Source organism: Thunnus thynnus, chromosome 9, assembly GCF_963924715.1.
Source record: "Thunnus thynnus chromosome 9, fThuThy2.1, whole genome shotgun sequence".
NCBI lineage: Eukaryota > Metazoa > Chordata > Actinopteri > Scombriformes > Scombridae > Thunnus > Thunnus thynnus.
In genome coordinates, this window is record NC_089525.1 from 23,943,503 (window position 1) to 23,964,414 (window position 20,912).

Sequence of the window (20,912 nt, forward strand, 5' to 3'; positions counted from 1 at the left end):
GTACAAACAATAATGTCTACTGTCTGTCGTTTTTTTTCATATGCCTTAAAAACTAGAGATTGATACAGTTTTCAGACACATAGCTCTCAAGGAAAAGATTTAGTGTGCAGCTTTTTGAAATAATTTGTTTTTATATTATCAGTCAACAAAGCATACTTTATGCCCTTTCAACATTTTTTTTTTTTTGAATTTTAAACCACTTTTCAGATGTTTCATTTATGTTCCACCTTCAAAGAGAAGCTGAATACCAGTAAATACCCAGTTTGGGTGTTCAGGTAATGCCTCATAACTGTAATAAGATGATACAAAACTAAGATACAAGGTCACAATTTCCTAAATATATTTCCCTCAGCAGAACATCTTTAACCTCTTCATTTTCTTTCTCTGACTGTATAATTATAAAATTTGGAGGCCTTCATCATGATCCATGTCTATTTTAAACTGAACATCAGCTTTCAAACTGTACATGGCCTCTCCGTATCTACAAAAACATTCAGTTTGACCACACTGAGCTTTGTCAACATAAAATCATTCAGCATTCACCTCGACTTGCTCTGCTAACAAAGACTTTTGTAAAGAAAATACTGTTACAGCAGGAGAAGCTCTTCTCTGCTCCTGCACTGTAAGCATTCCACTTTGAAAAGATAATATTTGTCCCTCGAAAAAGTGAGGTCATTTGTAACGGCAGAGTCGATCTGCAACCGATCACGGGGAAGTTTTAGCAACATTCATCACCATATTCATTTATCATGGCGCTTGCTAAAGTGATCCATCAACACAAAGATCTGTTTGGCCCTCGATTGTTATTTCAGTTGATTACTACTAAATCAAGACCTGCTTCAGTTGGCAGATCTCTTCTTCTGTGGTGCTGATGACTGATTCTTCGACATCGCTACAGTAAATGGAATGAGAGCAGCTTCATTTGCAGTGTTTTTACAGCCAAGAATTATAGCAATGTTTTATTTAAATAGAAGCAGATATACCCTGTTATATAATATCACTCAGGGGGACAGTTCTGGTACTTCAGTCAAAGGTATACTCTAATAAAGGCATAGAAGTAGTTTTTAGTTTTTAAAGGAATAGTTGGACACTTTAGGAAATATGTTTGTTTGCTTTCTTCCGAGACTTAGATGAGAAGATTGATTCCACTCTCATATCTGTATAATAAATATGAAGCCAGGAGATTAATTTAGCTTAACATAAAGAGAAAACACAAGAATCCACCTTCCCACACCTTGAAAGCGCACTTAAACATGTTTTTTAATCTGTACAGAATCCGAAATGTAAAAAAAAACAAGTTGCAGTCTTATGTGGGGTTATGTGCAGGACTATTTCTTGGACTGAAGCAGTGACTTCCTTCTTAATGCTATGATAAACTAACTGGTTCCTGGTTGTTGCTTCACATTTAGCGTGCTTAGATGATAGTGGTAGCAATCTTGTCATCTAACTCTCAACAAGAAGTGGATGTGTATATCCCAAAATGTCAAACTGTTCCTTAAAATATACTTACAAGTAAAAAGTAAATTGACTGTACAGTCTACATGTTGCCACATGTTCTTCCTGTTATACTCACAGTGATACAAGGCATTATTGTTGTAGTGCCATCCCAGACCTCTACAGAGCTATCATGTTTCTCTTTAATGGTTTCTATATGTTTAGAAACCAGCTGTGGTCTTCGTATCTACTCTGTGATATATATATGTTTACTAAATGAAGAGGGGATTAGACCACTTAGGATCACCCCTCTTCTTCTGTGTGTGAAGGGTTATACAAGTTCAACGGCAACACATAACAGCTCTGGATTAGGAGCCGCGACTCCCATATCTCCATCTGTTATCACTCTGCTGGTGAAGGCATGTTGGTGCGTCAGCCTTCCCCTACAGCAGCAGCACAGCTGTGTGTGGTATTCGGTGGGTGGTATTCAGTGTTCAGTGTATTCACTATTCAGCCCGTAAATTCATGGATCAAGTGCACTGACTCCTGTCCACTACGGTATGTTACAATATAGTCACCCCTCCACCCCTTAACATCTCTGTAGTATTCAGCAGCCAGCTGCTGCAGCTCCCCGTGAACATCTGCTCTCACAGTTTCAGGGTTACTTAAAATGAGACCTGCCCTTAATGCTAAATTAACTCGACTGTTCTGTGCACCCCCCTTTCTCGAGGAATCCACAGAGGAATCTGAAACGCTGAAACACTCACTCTGAGCTTCAAGATGAGTCACCAACATCGCTACAGGCTAAATGCATTTTTCAGAATAATTTTGTAATTTCTACTTCTGGAGCTTGCGTGCAGCTGCTGCTGCTCCCTTGGCACAGTTTTGTATTACTGTAATGTATGTACACGAAACATTTCATCAGAGTTTGAATGCTCACTTGGAAATTAAAATTAAATGCTTTTGAATGACTTTCCAGGTTATGATATGACGCAGGTCAAAATTTGATTTTAAACCTGCAGTAACTTGAGGAACAAGCTATAAACAGAACACTGACATCAGCTTATAAAGATGGTAAACCTGTTAACAGTTGCCTATTTATAAATCCAGCTAAATGCTAAATGCTCCACTATGTTCACCAGCTAGTTGCAAACATCTGTCTGCTGTGTGGTGCTGGGCAGGTAAAGTACAGTGGGTTATTAGAGGGTTTTTTTGCTATAAACAGCTGCCTGCTGCAACTGGAGGGGCAATAATTTGAGCGACCCCTTTCACATTACAGTAATATATACTGTCATTTGACCCATTGCTAGTAAAAAAATATTGATTAGTGCAGCTTTAAACAGTTAATTTAGATCATTCTTATCCATTTTAACATCTACTCCTTCTGGGGTCCACGTTCTGTTAGGTAAAAGTGACACACACACATTTCCACATCCATAATCACAAAAATACTTAACAATACTAATGACAAAGCACTAAGACGAGGATTTTTCATGGTGGTATGTCACAGAGACAATAAAGCAATTAATACAGCAAAATTGGATCTCCTGATCATAAATAATACATCACTTTTTCCCTCCAGATGTCTCAAGTCAAAAATAACAAAAGTTGACCAAAAAATAAATTGGTAAATAACTGTAACAGACTAAAATAAAGCAGTGCTTCATGCAGTTGCTTTTAAAGTTAACATGGGTGTTATAAGTATCACCATTACGGTTTAATTATGTAAACATGTCAGGACAAAGAAGACATATTGATGAATTTAGGTGCTGCGTGTTCTTTGAAGGCCAGCCATTCATTTTAAAAGATCATTACAGCCTTAAATACATGAAGGCACCACTGTTACATGGACTCGACTTGCAGATGAGTTAATGTATGTTTTATAGGGGAGAGTTGTGAAGCAGCCAGCTGAAGATTTTTTTTTTTTTTCTTTTTTTTTTTGTTACAGCTGGCTTAAGTTTCACAGGCTCCAGCTGCACCGAAATTGAAAGTAAAAATACGGGTTAAGATTGGGTTACAACTGAGGCCAAATTCTGACCCAGACAGTATACATCTTTCAGCCAATAAGGCAGCCACTTTACAGGATTCATGGCCTTGTTTCTAGTTGTGAGCTTCAGAAAACAAAAAGGAAAACGCTGTCAAGGCAAGCATCAAAACTTCTCCAAGTACTCAAGTGACTTTGAGGTGAAACTTTTCCATTGACACTGCCCAAGGTTTATGTAACTTTGGAAGATCACATGCAGTCACGGACCACATTCTTTGCGTCTCCCTTTTATCTGTATGAGCCGAGCTGTAATGTCAGACCAGTAAATCACAGCCCGGTCTTTGTGTGTAGACTGAGACGTCCACCCAGCCCACAGCCGCCATAGCAGCCTACTTAAAGACCTTATTTATGCTCTATGCCTCGCTGCACACTTTTCCCAACACGGCCCATTAATCTGAAGAAGAACTGGAAGGAGCTGGCTCATAGGGGCACATTATATCTCAAAACACTTTATCATCGCTGGAATATGTAAAGGAAAGTTCATAATCCTGAAAATAGAAGCCTTTATTTCTTCCTTGTTCGGTGTTACTTTCAACATTACGTAAATGAAACACACTCAATTCCAGTTAACAAAGGATGACGAATAGCCGTAGACATTTGAACAAATAAGCACACACAAAAAAAAAATGCAGACAGTGGCCAGTTTTCACATTTTATTGGTGAGAAGCAAAGTGTTCACCCCTCTTTTCCCACTCTGCTTTATTTATTTCCAGCCGATTGTCTTTCTGCACCGTCTTTTACGGCTCTCCCAGCTTGTGTCTTTATGGAGCCACAGGAAAATACACTACGTCTCGCTTAATCATCAGTCAGCCGGTGGAGAGGAGCCATTTCTTCTGTGTGGTCCCCGCTGCAGCGTCTAAAAAACTCCACCGACGCTGCTGGAAAACAGTCATCTCTTTGGCCGTCACACTTCAGTGACACTCTGTTCGTCACAGTGCTGCGGCACATCACATGTCTGGCTCTAGACTTGGAAGTGCCGGACCCGAGATGTGGAGGCGTCCTGATGGTTTGTGTGTCATGAGAGAGGGGGTGTACAGGGTCAGCTGCGAGGTCACCGACAGCTTCATCCTAGCTTCAGTCAGAACACCTTTATAACGGCTGACTCTTTGTGATCTCTTTGTGTCTGTTGGATTTTTGAAGATATATTAGCTAAAACGTGTGCAGGTGTGTTTTAGCCACCAAGTGGAGGAGCTGCTGTACACATACCTTGCATGCTAAGCGCACACATTTAGAACATATATGTATTTGCCGTGCCAAAGGGTCGACATTTATCAAGCCGGCTACAATATGGACAAAGTCTGAAGGTGGCGTTGTTTGACTCTAACCCCAAATACAACTGCCTTTTCTTGCACGTACACCCATAACAAATCAGGCAATTTTTGGGCGTGTTAATACGGGTCCCGTATCCGGAACGCCTCCATCCAGTGATAAAAACGTGTTTTTTAGCAGATGTGACATGTGTGTAAAGATTGAGAGGGTGCCAGTTTCTTAATGGAATACCTTTAAAATATGATACCCAGTGTGGTGAAAGAAGCACTTGGTCTGTTTATGATTTTTAACAACTGACCATTGTCACCCTGTTCGTCTGATTACTCCTGCGCTGCTTTGTTGAAAAAAGAAAAAGAAAAGAGACAGGATGGTACCTTGATACTCCTTTCTTGGTATGAAAAGAGACTAACAGCAGTTGAGGCACTGAGGAAAGTAGCTTTGTGTTTCGAACGTTTGCACGAAGATGAATAGATTAACATTTGCATTTCCATTTGTTTTGTGAATGTTGAAAACCAGATGATACATTTCAAGCTGTTTATATTATATTCCATTATATTTTGAGTTGTCATCTGGTGCCTGAGTTTTGTGTTTTCTTCTACATAAATAAAGACATTTCCATCATAAATTGATGCAGAAAAGACACAAATTGGTACATAAGAATTTACCAGAATGCAGGAAATGAAGTTTTTCAACACTGGGGGGGGGGGCACATTAAGTTTGGGGGTCAGGAGGTTCTCCCCCAGGAAATGTTGAGCATCCAACGAAACCCATGACTACACCCATGGCTGTAACTAATGATCATTTCCATTACTGATTTTTTTTTTTCTCAGTTAATCCTTTTATCATTTGGTCCATGTAATGTCAGAAAACAGTAAACTAATGCCCATTATAATTTCTCAAAGCCTCTCAAAGATTTTTTAATCAAATATCATAGAAAACTAAGAAAACAAGCAAACATTCACATTTAAGAGGCTGGAACCAATGAATTTTGTGGTATTTTTCCTTAAAAAATTGCTAAAAACAAATGATCTATTATCAAGATAGTTACAGTTGTCAGTCTTCTAATTGATCCTTATCAACCGATTGTTTCAGCTCTAGTCAGGACGTCCCAGAAATGTTTTAGCACATTCAGTGAAATTTGGTAGAATCTCGACTGTGGGTCAAGGAGTAAGGGATTCATTTTTTCTTTTTAGTGTGGAACCAGAAGGGATTTACAGTATTTTTTTTTAAATCGTTTTTACTTTTTATCTCACTACTGATCATTTATATTAAAGAAAAAATCTGGCACATGTATTGCATGTATGTCTGTCAATATGTTTATAATCTGATGCAGTTTAACATTTTCTAAAATTAAATGAACCCACTGAGGATTGTGCAGCTTTAGCAGACATGCACTCTTGGTGTTTTCCAGTTTTTTCTTGTTGAGGTCAAATCTCAATCTTGTGCAATCAATATTTTTTTTCCCCTGTTCTACTTTTTATTTCTTTTCTTTCTTTCTATTTTGGAAATTATACCAACAGCTATTGAATTTTTTTAACACACATTACCAACTGCACACAAGGTGAGACAAAATAGCAGGTGAAAGAAAACACCTACAACAATCACAGAGAAAAAATGTCACATGAGCAAAAATGTCAAGAGCGGATATCTATAAAAACTAGAAAAAAAAATCAAGATGTGCTCTCAGTCGTTATACCCCTCCATGTGTGGCGTAGACCTGATCGTACAAAAAAAAAGCAACAAACTACGTGGAACTGGGATCCAGCGCTGATGTTTCACGGCAGCCAGAGAGCAGCTGAGTACATAAAAACCCTCCTGAAGATCTCCAAAACAATGACATTCCCCTCGGCGAGTGTTTAGTCTCTCCCTGCGCCGGCCCAAACTTATCTGTTCCCTCTCATCACTTGACCCAGAGGCAGTGGAGCCCATCTGGGTGTCGGCGAGGAGGCTGGACGTGCACGGTGTGTAGAGGGGGGTACCAGGTCGGGTGGCCTGACCCGGGCCAAGAATTAATGCACCTGATTGTGAAATATTAAACATACAGTAAAAGGGATCATCTGGGCTTCTGCGTGTTTTAGTTCATTCACTAGAAATCATATAAACTTTGTGTTGTTGCTGAGCATTTTCTCAAGATTTCCACTGTCTTTTTAGATTTTTTGACGTCTCCCTCCACTTTCCAGGAAGCCATATCCTGTACTTTTGAATATGAACTCACAACAACATAAAGCTTGTTTGAAATAGGAAGTCCTTCACGGTGAAAAGCAAGCTTAGTTTTATTTATTTTTGTAAAGGTTACACTGTCATTGCACAGTAATCCATTTGAAGCATTTATTGAACTGGAAAGTCTTCCAGGATGGCATCTTGAAGTGGACAGTTTCTCTGCTGAAGCAACCTTTTTGATGCAGAAAGCTTTTAAATTATTTTTCTCTCGGGGTTTTGATATTCTTTCAACAATTTTTCAGATGTTGGAGAGTTGTCACAAGTGTTGTTTTGGTGGTGGCTTTGCTTTTTCTCTCCTTTTTCCTGAGTAAAAAAAGATATTGTATCAAGGTGTGAAATTTCTTTGATTTCAGAAAATCTTCATTTAAACATCTGGTTTTAGTCCATTTGGTTGAGACCTACAGGGTTAAAAGCGGATCAGGGAGAAAAATCATAACAAAAAATACATAAATAAACCTTTCTCCAGTGATATTAGCCTCAGTAGACCAGGAGCAATGTGAACATGTTAGATTTTAAACCGTATGTAGGCCTCTCACGTGTTCTTTTGTCCAGCATTGCTAATGCTCTCTACGCCTAAAAACACAAACATTTAAGTGAAGCGACTTCATGGAGCATCACAGATTGATTTTATTTCACCGTGTTTAACTTTTCTTTAAATGAAACTTGCGTGTAATGTTGCAAACCTGAAATGTGTTGCCAGGTTTGACATCAGATCCAGACCTTGACTTGATTTTGAAATTTCACAGCCCAAACACCCAAAAGCACCGAGTGCACAGAGCGGCCTACATCGTGTGCAACATGATGCTTGTTTACATCAACTCACATTGTTTATATATGGCCTGCCACTTTGACAGGATTTCTACGTCGGGGTAAGGTGTGTGTGCGTGTGTACGGGCATGTGTACGTGGAACAGGAGGCGTGTTTGTGAGTGTGCATTAATGTACGGTGTGTATGTTTATACAACAAGAACACTGTATATATGTACACCGCATGTATCCACTTAGGTCAAGTGTGTGTTTCCTTGAGTACTTGTACATAAAGTTTATCTGTGTGTGTTCATGTAGTACTTGTGTATATGTGATGATATATGATGGACTCACTGCCATGTTTAAGTTTAAGACTTTTTGTTCCACAAAAGCAGTTAAAGTTACAAACTGTAATTTCAAATGACCTCCCTAAGATTAATTTTGGCTTCAACAACAAAACTGTCTTTGTGTCGTCCTCGTGTTCGGTTGAACTTGTGGTTCCACATTCGATGGTACATTATTAACACTCAACAAGTCATTTGTAAACTCTGTAGACACGTCAACAGATTAAAGATCGACTATAGAGATATTGAGCTGAAACAATGAGTCTATTAATCAATTTTTCAGTTGACAGAAAATTGATAAGCAACTATTTTGATCATAAAATAATAGTTTTAAGTCACTTTTCAAGCAAAAATGCAAAACGTTGTCTAGTTTCAGCTTTTTAATTGCAAGGATTTAATGCTTTTCTCTATTATCTTTTTTTTAAAACTGTTGGTCAGACAAAACAAGCACCTTTAAGACATCAGATTGGGCTTTAGGAAATTGCGATGAGGATATTTTACTATTGTATCTCATTTTATAGACCAAGAAACCAATCAGTTATTGACAGAATAGTCCGCTGAGTATTGAAAGTAAATGTTTGTTGCACCTTTACATGAATATCTTTGTATTTTTTTACATTCCCAATAAATAGATGGATAAATGTCTCTGGGAAACAAAAAGTCCAGCCTCAGAAGTTGATAATGATTGCAGTCAATCAGAGAATTACAGCATCTTTCTCTATGAAACAAAACAAAATCACTTATAGCACACATATAGCAGCAACACTCAAACGTCATCTTGTGCTTCCAGCCTGTTTAAAGAGAAATATTGTCATTGTCAAGTTTTAAAAGAAAACTGCTTTTATATTTTTAATGTAAATGTGATTTTTGTGGTTTATGTCACTTTATGACTTCGTGGGTTTATGAAATCCAACATCTTTTGGAAAATGTTAAAAATTGCATTCTTTGAACAACTTACTCTCTTGGACAATTTGGAAATTCATGATTTTTACATCACAACAACATGACAAAGAAAACATAAAATACAGTGAAATCTTGGCTCAAGGGTAAGTTTTTGGTACAAATATTTAGATATATTAGAGCAAACTAGAGGACTAGAGTCTACTTAAGTGCACAACTACTACATCTTCCTCAAAGATTTTTATCTCGTCCTCGTCCTTAGCTCTGGTCTGACTTTAGGTGTGAAATCTAAGTGTAAGAAACTTTCCAAACTGAAGCCTCTGGGTTTTTGCCAGGCCCCTCTGTCTCCATCTCTTGTCTCCACAGTCTGTCCCTGTAATCTGGAGGCATTGTGCTGATGTGAAAAGGCAGTTGTTGTTTCTTGCCGGCCAGCCTGGCGTCCCCCTGCCTCTCCCATACATCGCGGAGCTGTTCCAGGAGGCTGTTTATGTGTTGAGTGCAGCACTCCGTGGAGCTTAGGGCCTAATGGAGTGTGAGAGAGGGGCCTGGGCTTCTTCAGCTTGTGTTCAGCTGTACAAACATGCTGCCACACCGGGGCTCTCGCTCTCTCTTTCTCTGCCTGACTCACTATTCCACCTTTCCTCCTGTCTGTCTGTCTGTCTCCTTCATTCACAATCTGTCACATCACTGGAACTTTCTTTCTTTCTCTCTTTTTCTCTCCCTTTTCTCTTTGCTGTGCATTTCTGTCACTATGTTCTATCACTCATGCAGTTTGAAGGAAAGCAAGGTAAAAACCGAAAAAAGTAGCATGAAAGTCAGGCTGGCTTTTCTCCCGACATGCTTCTTCACGAGTGTCAAGATGTTTACCAAAGTAAAGGAGCGGAGAATTGGGCAGCGTTGCTGTTTGTTTGGAGGGGTGTGTTGTCTATTTTTACACCAGAATGACTGATATGAATGATGGAAAAGCAGGAGAAAAAAATTAAGTATGGCTGCAACAATTGATTATTTTTATTTTTTATTATTTTTGTTTTATTGATTTAATTCATTTATGCAGGGATTTTCTGGAGCAGCTCTGTCCTCCACACTCATACATACTTTGACCTGGAAGCTAACCAGCACAAAGTGTCTTATCTGTCGGCCAATGAGCAGCTGCAGTCCCGTGATTATGTGCCTTGCTCAAGGACACCTCAACAGTCACTACAAGAGAAGGGCGAGCGCCACTCTTGTATCGTTTCTTCATCTGGCTTTTCCAGGGATTGTACTGACTGTCTTTTGGTCACAAGCTCGCTTCTCTGACCTCCAGGATCATCTTAAAAATGATGAGGATGATTTTGCTTTAATTAAAATATGAATGTCTAATACATGCTACAAGACCAACAAGTCCTTTATATTAAATGACCAAAGAACGACCCATTGCAGCGTAATATGCCGCTTTCCAAAACCGTTATAAACAATCATGTTCTATGATGTGACAATGCTGTGGTTGAGGTCTGGTGAGGTTTAGGTACAAAAACCACTTGTTTAGGGAAAGATCATGGTTTTCGTTAAAATGTTCACTTTAAATGTGGTTAGTATTACCTTAAAGTTAGGCCACCGTCGTCATCGTTACGTTTTTTTTTTAAAATGTCCCAACTTGAGGTAGGAAAAGGGAAGCGAACAGTGGTCTCCTGCAGGTAAGTCCATTCTTGCCACATTTTGCAATCCAACTAAATATCCAGCCATCCACCCAACCCGCCTCCTCCTAATGAGGAAGTCATCTTATATAGACGTCATCTGAACTTTGTCACTTCTCCCGGGTCATAATTACTACGGCCGCTAGATGGCGTCTCTTACTGAAACTTAACTATAGGTGGTTTTTTGGCAACAGAATTTACATCCTGTAGAGTTGTTTTTCTTGGGAGGATGGGCTCTACAAGACGTCCAAGGGTTTTGTCTTTGTTAGCACAGATAACCAATATATAAATTTCATTACAGATCAAATCTAATTTATTGACTCCATTGTGAATACATCGCAGAGGGCTTATTTTGAAAGACTCACCTTAATAATACAATAACAAAAAGTGAGTTACAGAGAGTTTCATTAATTTATCTCAAATTATAGTTTAGATCTTAAGGGAAAACTCTTCTCATCTTTTACTACCTGGATCCAGATGAGATCTGGAGAGGCTGTATGCAACTCCAGACATCACGTTGATTTCCTTTAACCATGATGACAATCCTTCATGCTTTCACTAACCAAGTAGTATTATTCGTCTAAACTTAATCATACCTTGGCCTTGTGCATCCCTCAGGATAAAATATGACATTACTGGTAGCTCTTGCTTGCCAGTAGTGGAGCTTTAGACTTTTAGTTAATTTGTTTATTTATCTAAAAGATGAATATATCCCGTGCACAGCGGTGCCTCTCTCATGGGTGCCAGCTGATGCAGGGCAAATTACAGAAAGTCAAAAAAGTATTCCAGCACAAACCAGGACACTAGGATAGACACTATTTTATTAGGGGATTACATTAAAAAACAAAACGAGTGAACTACCATTTCACACGTTGCTTCATCAGATTGGCTCTGTCTGTGCGACTTTATTTATTTATCTCCTGAGCTTGCTTGTATGTTTTCATTGTGAGGATGCCTGCGTGTTTGTGGTCTGTGTATGTTTATACTGCATCATTATATTCAGACAATGTAGTATGTGTTCTTCAGAGCAAAAATGTGACTGTGAGGAAAAAAACGATTGAATGTAGATGTAATTCACTGTCTTTCATGATCCTAAAGCAGCAGGACTGATGGGCCAGTAGGTAGAAAGACCATATTGTAACTGTAAGTTTGCAGGTTTTAATTGGTGCAACAGTCAGTTTGTCCATTAAGAGCTGAGTCTGAATGTTTTTCTCCTGTTCAATGTTTCAGTCTGGGTCGTATGCAAAGCTCAAAACACACACAGCAGAGGCTTAAACAGTAATACATCAATTTTAATGAATGAAACTGAGAGTGAATGACAGGCCGCCTGCATGAGCAGGAAGTAGGTCTCAGGCATCACTAAGTCCCCACTTGATGACCTCATAGGTGTTTACGAGCCACTGTACATGAAGAGTCCGTGCCTTATGGCCCCCTCCGTAACATCTTCCATGTCCTGCACTCTGTCCTGCCCCGCAGCATTAACGGACCGTGTCATGATTAATTGTTGCATCATTATCCGCCATCCGTCGCCAAAACCCTGCTGACACACACACCGCCTTTCCCAGAAGTCTCTGCTCTGGAGTGAGCGTGGGTCTGCGGAGTGGAAATCTCCAAGGTTGTGGCTCACCGTTCTCCAAAGTACAAGCACCTGAAAAAATAAGCTAGCCTCCGCTGGCTTGTCCAAGTGGAGTTAAATATAGATGTAATATCCCTCCCTTTCAGCTGAATCCAAACAAATTAAAGATGTCTTTCTTACAGGATGGTTACCACAGAGAGTGATCGTAAAAAAGGAGGGAAATATGCAGAGTGCAGGCATGATGGCCCATAATGCACAGACACTAATTTGAAATAAAGCCGTTAATAACGCTTTTATGACAGATTAATTCTGTCATTAATTAGTTTGGGCACATTTAGAGCTGCTGCTGCGATTGGCAGTCTGAAAGCTGTTGGACTAGTAGAGCAGGTTTCTTTTAAGCACTTAGTGGGTAACAGAGGGAGCCGGGGCTCAGATGTGGCCAAACTGGGCAAAGTGGAGTCCTGGTGAGTTCAGGAAAATCTCCCAGTGTCTCAGTAAATGGACAGAAAACAGAAACACACGGAGGGATTTCTCAATAATCTGGCAATCTCTAAATACAGAGCAGAGACATTTTAACATCCACAGTGATTTGGCATCTACTTAGATCTGTGTTTTCATGTCAGGCAGAAACCAAAAGCATGCAAACTTCTGTAATTACTCCTACAACTTGAAGCAGTAGTTCAACATCTTGAGAAATATGCTTATTCGCTTTCTTGCCGAGAATCGAAGGAGTAGATGATACTGTAAGGGTCAGTTTATGCTTGATCAACCGTGTTAATAGTTGTTCTGAACGGCCAAACTCAAAGTTAAAGTGAAAAGTCGTCAGTCTTGAAGAGGGGGGGGGGCACACAAATATGGGAATAACAATGTATATTTTCCCAGTGTCTGCTGGATTGTTGCACTCGGTTGCACAGATGAAAAGAAAACTAAAGTGAGAAGTTCAAACTTTGGCTCCTTCCTCACCTCCACACAGCTGGCCAATCACTGTGTGAAGTAGGTGTGAATGTCGGCTCGTCAGTTTGGGAAAGTTACAGAAATGGTTGGACACAATCCCCCCCACCAATCGGACGTCAGAGAGGTGTTGGTGGGGAGGGGATTTCTGAAGTTATCTGACCTTCCGAAAAGCAGTTTAGACGGAGTATACTGGCCGCTTAAAGCTACAGGCGGGAAACGGTTAGCTTAGCATGAAGACTGGGAACAGGGGAAAACTGCTCACCTGGCTCTGTTCAAATGTAACAAAGTTCACCTACCAGAACCTCTAAAGTTATACTGTAGACACATTATTTCTTGTTTTTTTAACCGAACAAAAAACAAAGGGTAAAAATAACAAGTTGCAGTTTTACGATGAACTGGAAATGTGCGGGACTAATTCCTGGCCAGGAACAGTAACTTCCTGCCGTCTTGTCCTCGCCAAGCAACCAGAGGAGACTTCAAGAAATTACTGCTCCAGGTCAAGAAATAGTCTGGGATATAACCCCCCCAACAAATCGCAACTTGTCAGCTTTTGCACAGATTAAACAAACAAACAATATAACATGTTAACAAGTGAGCTTTAGAGGTTTAGAGCCAGGCTAGCTGTTTCTCCTTGTTACCAGTCTTTATGCTAAGTTAATCCTACTATCTGCTGGCTGTATAGCTTCTTATTTACCATACAGACATCGAGTAGTATCGATCCTCTCTTCTAACTCTTGACAAGAAAGAGAGTAAGCGCATTTCCCAAAATGTCTAGCTATTCCTTTAATGTTCTTGGTATCATAGAGCATATTGGTCATATTATTCCCCAAATCTCACAGTTAAAACTATAATATCGTATTAAACACTAAACTAAAACAAATCTATGAAATTATTATTTTCAACACATTCATCAAAATCTTCATCAAAATTAACCAAAAGACTTGACTTCCAACTGTGCATGTAAATGTGGTCGAAAAGCTGCAGTAAAACACCTGTTGTCTGACTTTTATTTGGTCAATCTTTTCTCCACATGCCCCTCCACCCGCAGTAAAAGTGCTTCTGTAATAATTGCAGGACCAGCTCGGTGACCAAAGCGCACGGATTCCCTTCGTTGACAGATTCACTGCTTCATAATGATGCATTACAAAGAAAAACACGTTTGAAGTTCCATTAATCCTACATGTGTGCGTGCGTCATGTAGAGCAATCACATGCAGAAATGTATTTCACTCCCAATAGAGCTCACAATGGAGCATTTTTATGGTGCTTGTTACATATTTTCCATTTTACATGTCCCCTCCATTTCTCAAACTTCATTACATCTTCATCGACATGTTTTTGCCCTGGCTGCAAATGAAACAGCAGGAGCTGAAAGTAATGATTTGTGAAATGAAATTTGATTCACCATATCACTGCTTTAAAAGTTTTATGAACTCATATAACCACTGTGTTCCTAAACTGAGGCCGTGTAGCAGTTATAAAAACAAGACATGTCTTTTTGTCAGAGAATGACGTAAGAATAAATTACATGTATGAATGCAGTAAACAGTAGTAATACTCTTTGACGCTACGTACATGCAGTCAACCTGCATAACACTGAATTGTTCCTGTGTAGGGTGAGAAAATTACCCTGTTTATTAAGATAAATAAGCTATTTTAAAAAAACAATGGGATTATGTTGTGTTTGTTAGCTCCTAAAAAGATGATGCAACCTGAAATTTATTTTATTTCAGGTTTATTTTGCTTCACTCAAATAGTGCACAAAAAGAATCAGAGTTAAAATATAATATATATATAAAAAAAAACCTTAATACATAAATGATAGAATTTCAAAAGTAGAAAGTAAAATAAAATCTGCTGGTGTAAGAAGTGTCTTTCCAATCTTTCCACCACAAGCTCAGTCTTTGTGGCTCAACTGGAGACTTTTCTCCAGTCGCCTGGTGTGTTGCCACTTAAACCCATTTGCAGAAGTCATATTCTGCTCAATTTAAGTCAGGAGATTTCTCCCCTTCTCGTGAGACAGATGGCTGAAAACAACTCACCAAGTCAAATGCGGATCAACGCTGTCTCTCTCTGAGAAAGATCTCTGTCGGGGTTTAAGTGATGCGAGCTGAGCAGAGAGAGCTGAGCTGCTTCACAACACAGAGAAGAAGAAGAAGCTAAAAAGGGTTGCAAGAGAGGCAAACCTAAGAAATTGTTTAATAGTGATAAAACAATAAAATAAAATAGAGAGCTGCAGTTGATTCAGTCTCAGTTCATTAAAAAAGTGCAAGAATTCCAGTCTTAAATTATTGTGGAATTATATTTTTAAAAGCTTCTTGACAATATAATAAATATTATTAAACCATCACATAAAAAATACAGTAATATGGAAACAAATACGTTGAGGTTCTTGCATGAAACCTCCATCTTTGCTCCTCCTCACCATCTTTGAACTACAATGCTCGGTACATGTGTGAGACAGCGACCAAGTGGGTGAAACTGGAGCCTGGACGTAAAAGAATGTGTAAAACGCTTAACACATGGCCCGTTAATGCCAGCTTGCTGCGCAGGATGTAAGGGTCATCAGTATTTCTAAGACAACAGGACCCCTGTCACACCGGGCGCTGGGCAGCATTGTTTAAAACAGATCTGGGAACACACACTTAGAGGAGGCTTTCTTTTTCCCCTCAGTGACTAAGTTTTATTAAGAGGATGCACCTGACATAATCACAGTTTGAACAACCTGCATAGATAATTACGAAATATCTCTGCATATGTGCTTCACGCTGTGTTCGGAAAGTTGAATCCAGACAAAATAAAAATGATAAAATATCAATTGTTGACATAAAAAGAATCCAGAAAAATGTGCAGTCTTCTTATTACTGAGGAAATAGTTATAAACTGTGGATCTCCGACTACCAGGGACGCTGATTCTGAGAGGAGATGTTGATACTGTGTTGAATTTTTTAATAAACTTTTTCAAGGCTGTAATCATCACAAATTAAATTCTGCTCATCTTTGCTGTGTTGGGGGGACAGATGTCTCAAAATCTGAACAAATAAAACCAAAACTATCGGCCTGGTTACTGTATGTAAAAAGTATTCAGGTCCTTTACAGAAGTAAAAGTACCTGTGCAACAGTGTGAAAATACGACAAGTAAAAACCCTGAATTCAAAATGATAAAATACAACTTCAGTATATCAGCAAAATGTACTTAAAGAATCAAAGTATAAAAGCAATCATTCTGCAGAATAACTAGCCTATAAATATTTTTATGTTATTATTTATTACATTATTAGATTGTTAATACTGATGCAGCAATGTAAAAGTACTATTTTATTGTTGGAGATACTTTTTACTACTTTATCTACAGTTTTGTTAATTAAATCTATATCACTGATTTGTGTTTTATAACCTCATCACATGCTTTTTATGTCAAATCTTGTTTCCCTGTGAAATGTAGAGGAGTAGTAGTGTAAAGTAAAGTAAAGTAAAAGTCCCTGAGATTTAGTATTTTAGCAGCATAATCCTACTACCACCAGTGACTGGAAGTAAGTGAGAAAGTAAATCTAATTTATTTATGTTTTTGTAATTTGGATGAACTGAGCCTTTTAAATACAACATATTGGGATACAAGGTCAAACTATGGCACATGTACAGTATTTCTGCCAAAATTCACAGATTTGTGTGTTTACATTTACTATCAACAGGGGAAAGAAGTATTCTGTTTGTATTTTTTCTTCACCTCTTTAACTCTGACTTGTTCGTGTAACATTCACACATTTCAAACTCTCGCACTCGTTCAGATCCCTCCTGGACAAGATCATCAGCTACTGTACTGTATATCATCCACAGTGTACAATGTAAAAGCCTCCAGAAGAGGGCACTCTGCCTCTGTTTATACTCCCTCAGCTTTAACAGAGCTCTCCTTCACGCCCGACAAGAGACCCTCAGTGTGACAAGTTTACATAGACCATCTGCAGACCTCCCTACCGCCATAAAAACACTAATCACAAGGTCATAAAATGTGACTCCATAACGACACCCAGAATGCAGCGAGGGGAGGCTGCAGTGTAGTCCAGCAAGTAACTGTAGTAGTGCATGAATGTGGTTATTGATTTAGTTATTAATATCAATTATAAATCAGTCTTAAAGCTATTTCAGGCAGCTTTGCAAGTTGGTAGTGAGATGTAACTTCTTAAAATAGTTTGAAGTTGAATACCTGCTTTACATGTCAGGATTGGGTAACGCCAGCTGTTTATTCAGAGTATGAGGTTCTAGTAGCAACAAGCTAGTTTCAAACAAGTGATTTACTAAACCAGTTTGCACCAGTAAAACTTAATAAATGTCTAAGCTCATAAAGACTGTAGTAATATGTAAATCAGTTGCTGGGAAACATCTGTAGCGCCGTCCAATCAAAGCAATTAACAGTGTAAACATTGAATTACTTCAGTTTCACAAGCTGTAACATAACTTCTAAAAATAACAGTTTAAGGGTCGAAGCAAAATACTGTATAAAACTGAACTGCCTGTCGTTATAAAACAAAGTCATATCTAATGTAGATATGACTCTGTGTTTATATCTGCATACATACATTTAATGTATGGCGTTAGCAGTTTATAATGAAAGGGAAATATATAATTACGCTAACCTATCCTACGTTATTTGGTGATCTAGTTATTCACATAATATTCGTAATTTAAAGTCGGGGTGTTTGTGAGAAATGTTCTCAGTTTACATCATTAATAAACAACATTTTGATGAAGTGTTGGGTCAAACGTGTCTTTTACTCTTCGCTCTGAACAAGTAATATATTAGCAAGCTAATGTTAGCTTTGTCAGTTAGCTAAGCAACAGTTACACCTGGCTGCTAGTAATTGTATGTTTGTAGTAACAGCTCATCTCTATAAAATAAGTCATTTTGATTTATTTATTCGTAAATATCCATTTAGGAAACACTTGTATGTAAGTTTGAACTTTGAACTAGCTGGTAATCAGGGATGTAATTTACCATAATTTGATTCTAAAAAGCAGTTTACTGGCTTCTGTTTAGGAGGCAGGTTGTGGTTCAGTTTTAAGCTGTTATTCAGTACTTCTGTGGTTGGAAACATTTTCATACTCAACACAAGAATTTAGACAAAAAGGATGAATCAGATGGTACATGGTTACTTCTTTAAGGGGGATTTGGTGACTTTGGCTGATAAGACAGGAATATTTTTTTATGTTTGTCTTCCTACTTGTCGCTAGCACAGCTTTAACAATACAGTTTGTGAAACAAGCACTATTGGAGTTTGAAAAAAATATTTCTTGGAAATTTTTAAAAGCGTGACCTCAACATCTCCCTGTACGCCTGATCTCTTCCTCTCTTTTTCCTCAGTCTTTCAAAAGGAGAAAGCTACAGGAGACCAGTTGATGGACAACCACCGCAGAGCCAAAATTTATTTCAACAACAAGCTGACACATTATGGGAAATCAAACATGGTGGGATATTATCACGGTGAAATCACTGTATACCACCCACTTTGTTCACATGCACAGCAGGGGAGAGAAAGAGACAGAGAGAGAAGGAGGAGAAGCTTTCTGATGGTTTGTTTGGAAGCGAGGGCGCTTGGCTCATCAGCAGGCCCCAGAAAACTCAGCGGGCCGGTGAACGGGCACTTGTCATCTGGAGTGTGAGGCAGCTGGGGTTATCCTCAGAGACACGGTGAGGTGAAGTGGGTGACCATGTTTGAGGTCCGCCCAGCTGTTATTGCCCCTAATATTCAACAGATGTCTGGGAGCTCGGCCCGCTAAGTCCTCGCACATGCCGGAGCAGGGAAATCAAAGCAAAGACCCAGCAGCCGGCTGAGCACCACGACTTACACACACAGCTGAGGGTGCACACACTCAAACGGCACTGTGTGCATTAAATCACCCTCATTAACCATTTAGTGAAATGATCAAGGCAATTAAGATCATTCTTGATTGTTGGAGGGAGGTTCAGTATGCTTTGACACTCTGACTTCTGCAAAAACAAAACAACTGTTGAGATTTGTGTTGTCTCTATTCATCTTGTGGGGCTGAAATTTATTCACCTTTAAACTTAAGATGCATATATTTAATAGCCAATAATGTCAATTTTGGTTCATTTTAACAGTGTTTGTTGAGATGTTGCTCCATTTCAAGAGCAGATAAGTTTCTAGTTGAAGCTTGAGTGACTACTTTCATGCAAATGATACTCTCCTGAGCCCTACATCTTATCAAATCATCTCCAAAACATTCACCTTAAATATGTTTGAGATGGCAATGTCCCTTATGAAAATATTTGTTACACTTTGCCTGTTTATCGTCCTTAAAATATCGCCCCTGTTCTAATCATGTCAAACCCCCTTCTCAGGGAGAAACCCTACGCTTTCAAACATGCGAGCGAAAATCAAGTTAAATAAAAAGCACCACTGTGTTCAAGCACATAATCCATGCAGAGGCTCTCGTTTGAGGGCGAAAATAAGAAAGTGGAGAGTTGCTTTGCTCCAAGTGGTCACAAGGGGGTTGAGCGTTTCGAGCCCCGGCTCACGCGGCTCGCTTACTTTGGAGAGCGCTTCAGGGAAGGCAACATTAGATATAATGAAACATTCACTGACCAGCCCTCTTTCCAGCCTCCTCTCTCGTTCGCTTCCATAGAGGATATTCTGACTGAATCCTTTCTACAAGTTGTTATAATGTCCAGCTCAGACCATGCCAAAGCAACATGGAATGATTAGAGAAGAAAAACACTTGACTTGATCACTCCTTTTCTTTGTTTTGGTCCTCCAAGTAGAGGAAAAGCTGAACATTTTGACTTGGAAATTACAGTAAAAGTTTTTTTAAAAAAGTGAAGAAATTCCGGTAAATTTTTGCTTTTGTTTCATTGAAGTATGCCGACACTTACCATGTATGCTATAGTAGTGAGAAAACTGCTCTTTCTGCATAATTCACCTTTATTACTTTTATTACAGTGGATAACAGTAATTCATGAGGTGTTGAGACTTTTAAATGCCTCATGGACCCCCGAAAAAGGTAAAAAAACAGGAAGCTCAAAAAAAAAAAACAACCTAAAATGATTTTACAGTGTAAATGATACATCTGTTTTTGACAACACAGAAAAGGATAATGTGCATTAAAGTTGATTAAAAACAGAGTAGAATGACTATTTCATTTTCTGTTTTGTGGCCTCTGAGTTGGTTAGCACTTGCCGCAACATATTTTTGCATGGAAAGGGGAAGTATAGAATTTCATGATGCTGAATTACTGCAGGAGAAGAAGTTCACATGTGATGTTTTTCCTTTTTTTTACCCCCTCCCCCCCCTCCCCCTCCTCAATTAATGCCGTTTCCTTGGTTTCCGTTGTGGTGCTGCATATGTCCCACACTTGGCCACAGCGCCGGCCGTGGAGACACTCCCAAGTATATAAATTCACTTACTCGCTCTGAGACACATTGATTCGTACCCAAATATCCAGTCGACTGTGAAATAGATAGACTCCACAAATCAAGCCCGGCTCATAACGAGCATTTCTTGCCATCTAAAGAATATATTCATGATTTGGGGACCTTTTATGAGGAAGGTGATGGCAGATTGACACCAGATGTGTCATAAATTATCAGTAGAGAGATGCCAAGCTAAACAGTCCAGCATAAATATACAGTAACTCCAAATATACTGGTCGCTTCAAATTCAAATACTGCTCGTCTGTTTAAGTCTATTTCAAACTCCTGTGACGTCTTTGAATATTCTTAGAACGAATTGGACACATA

General features: G+C 39.0%; 1 long non-coding RNA gene across 1 annotated transcript in view; it reads left to right on the top strand.

The window, feature by feature from the left end:
* LOC137189743 (uncharacterized) overlaps window positions 1-20,297 on the top strand; it is a 118,128-nt gene extending 97,831 nt beyond the window's left edge. The window contains exon 3 of the long non-coding RNA XR_010929728.1: window positions 18,519-20,297. This is a non-coding gene — a long non-coding RNA (uncharacterized lncRNA). The remainder of the gene's footprint in view (window positions 1-18,518) is intronic.
* The last annotated feature ends 615 nt before the right edge of the window (window positions 20,298-20,912 follow it).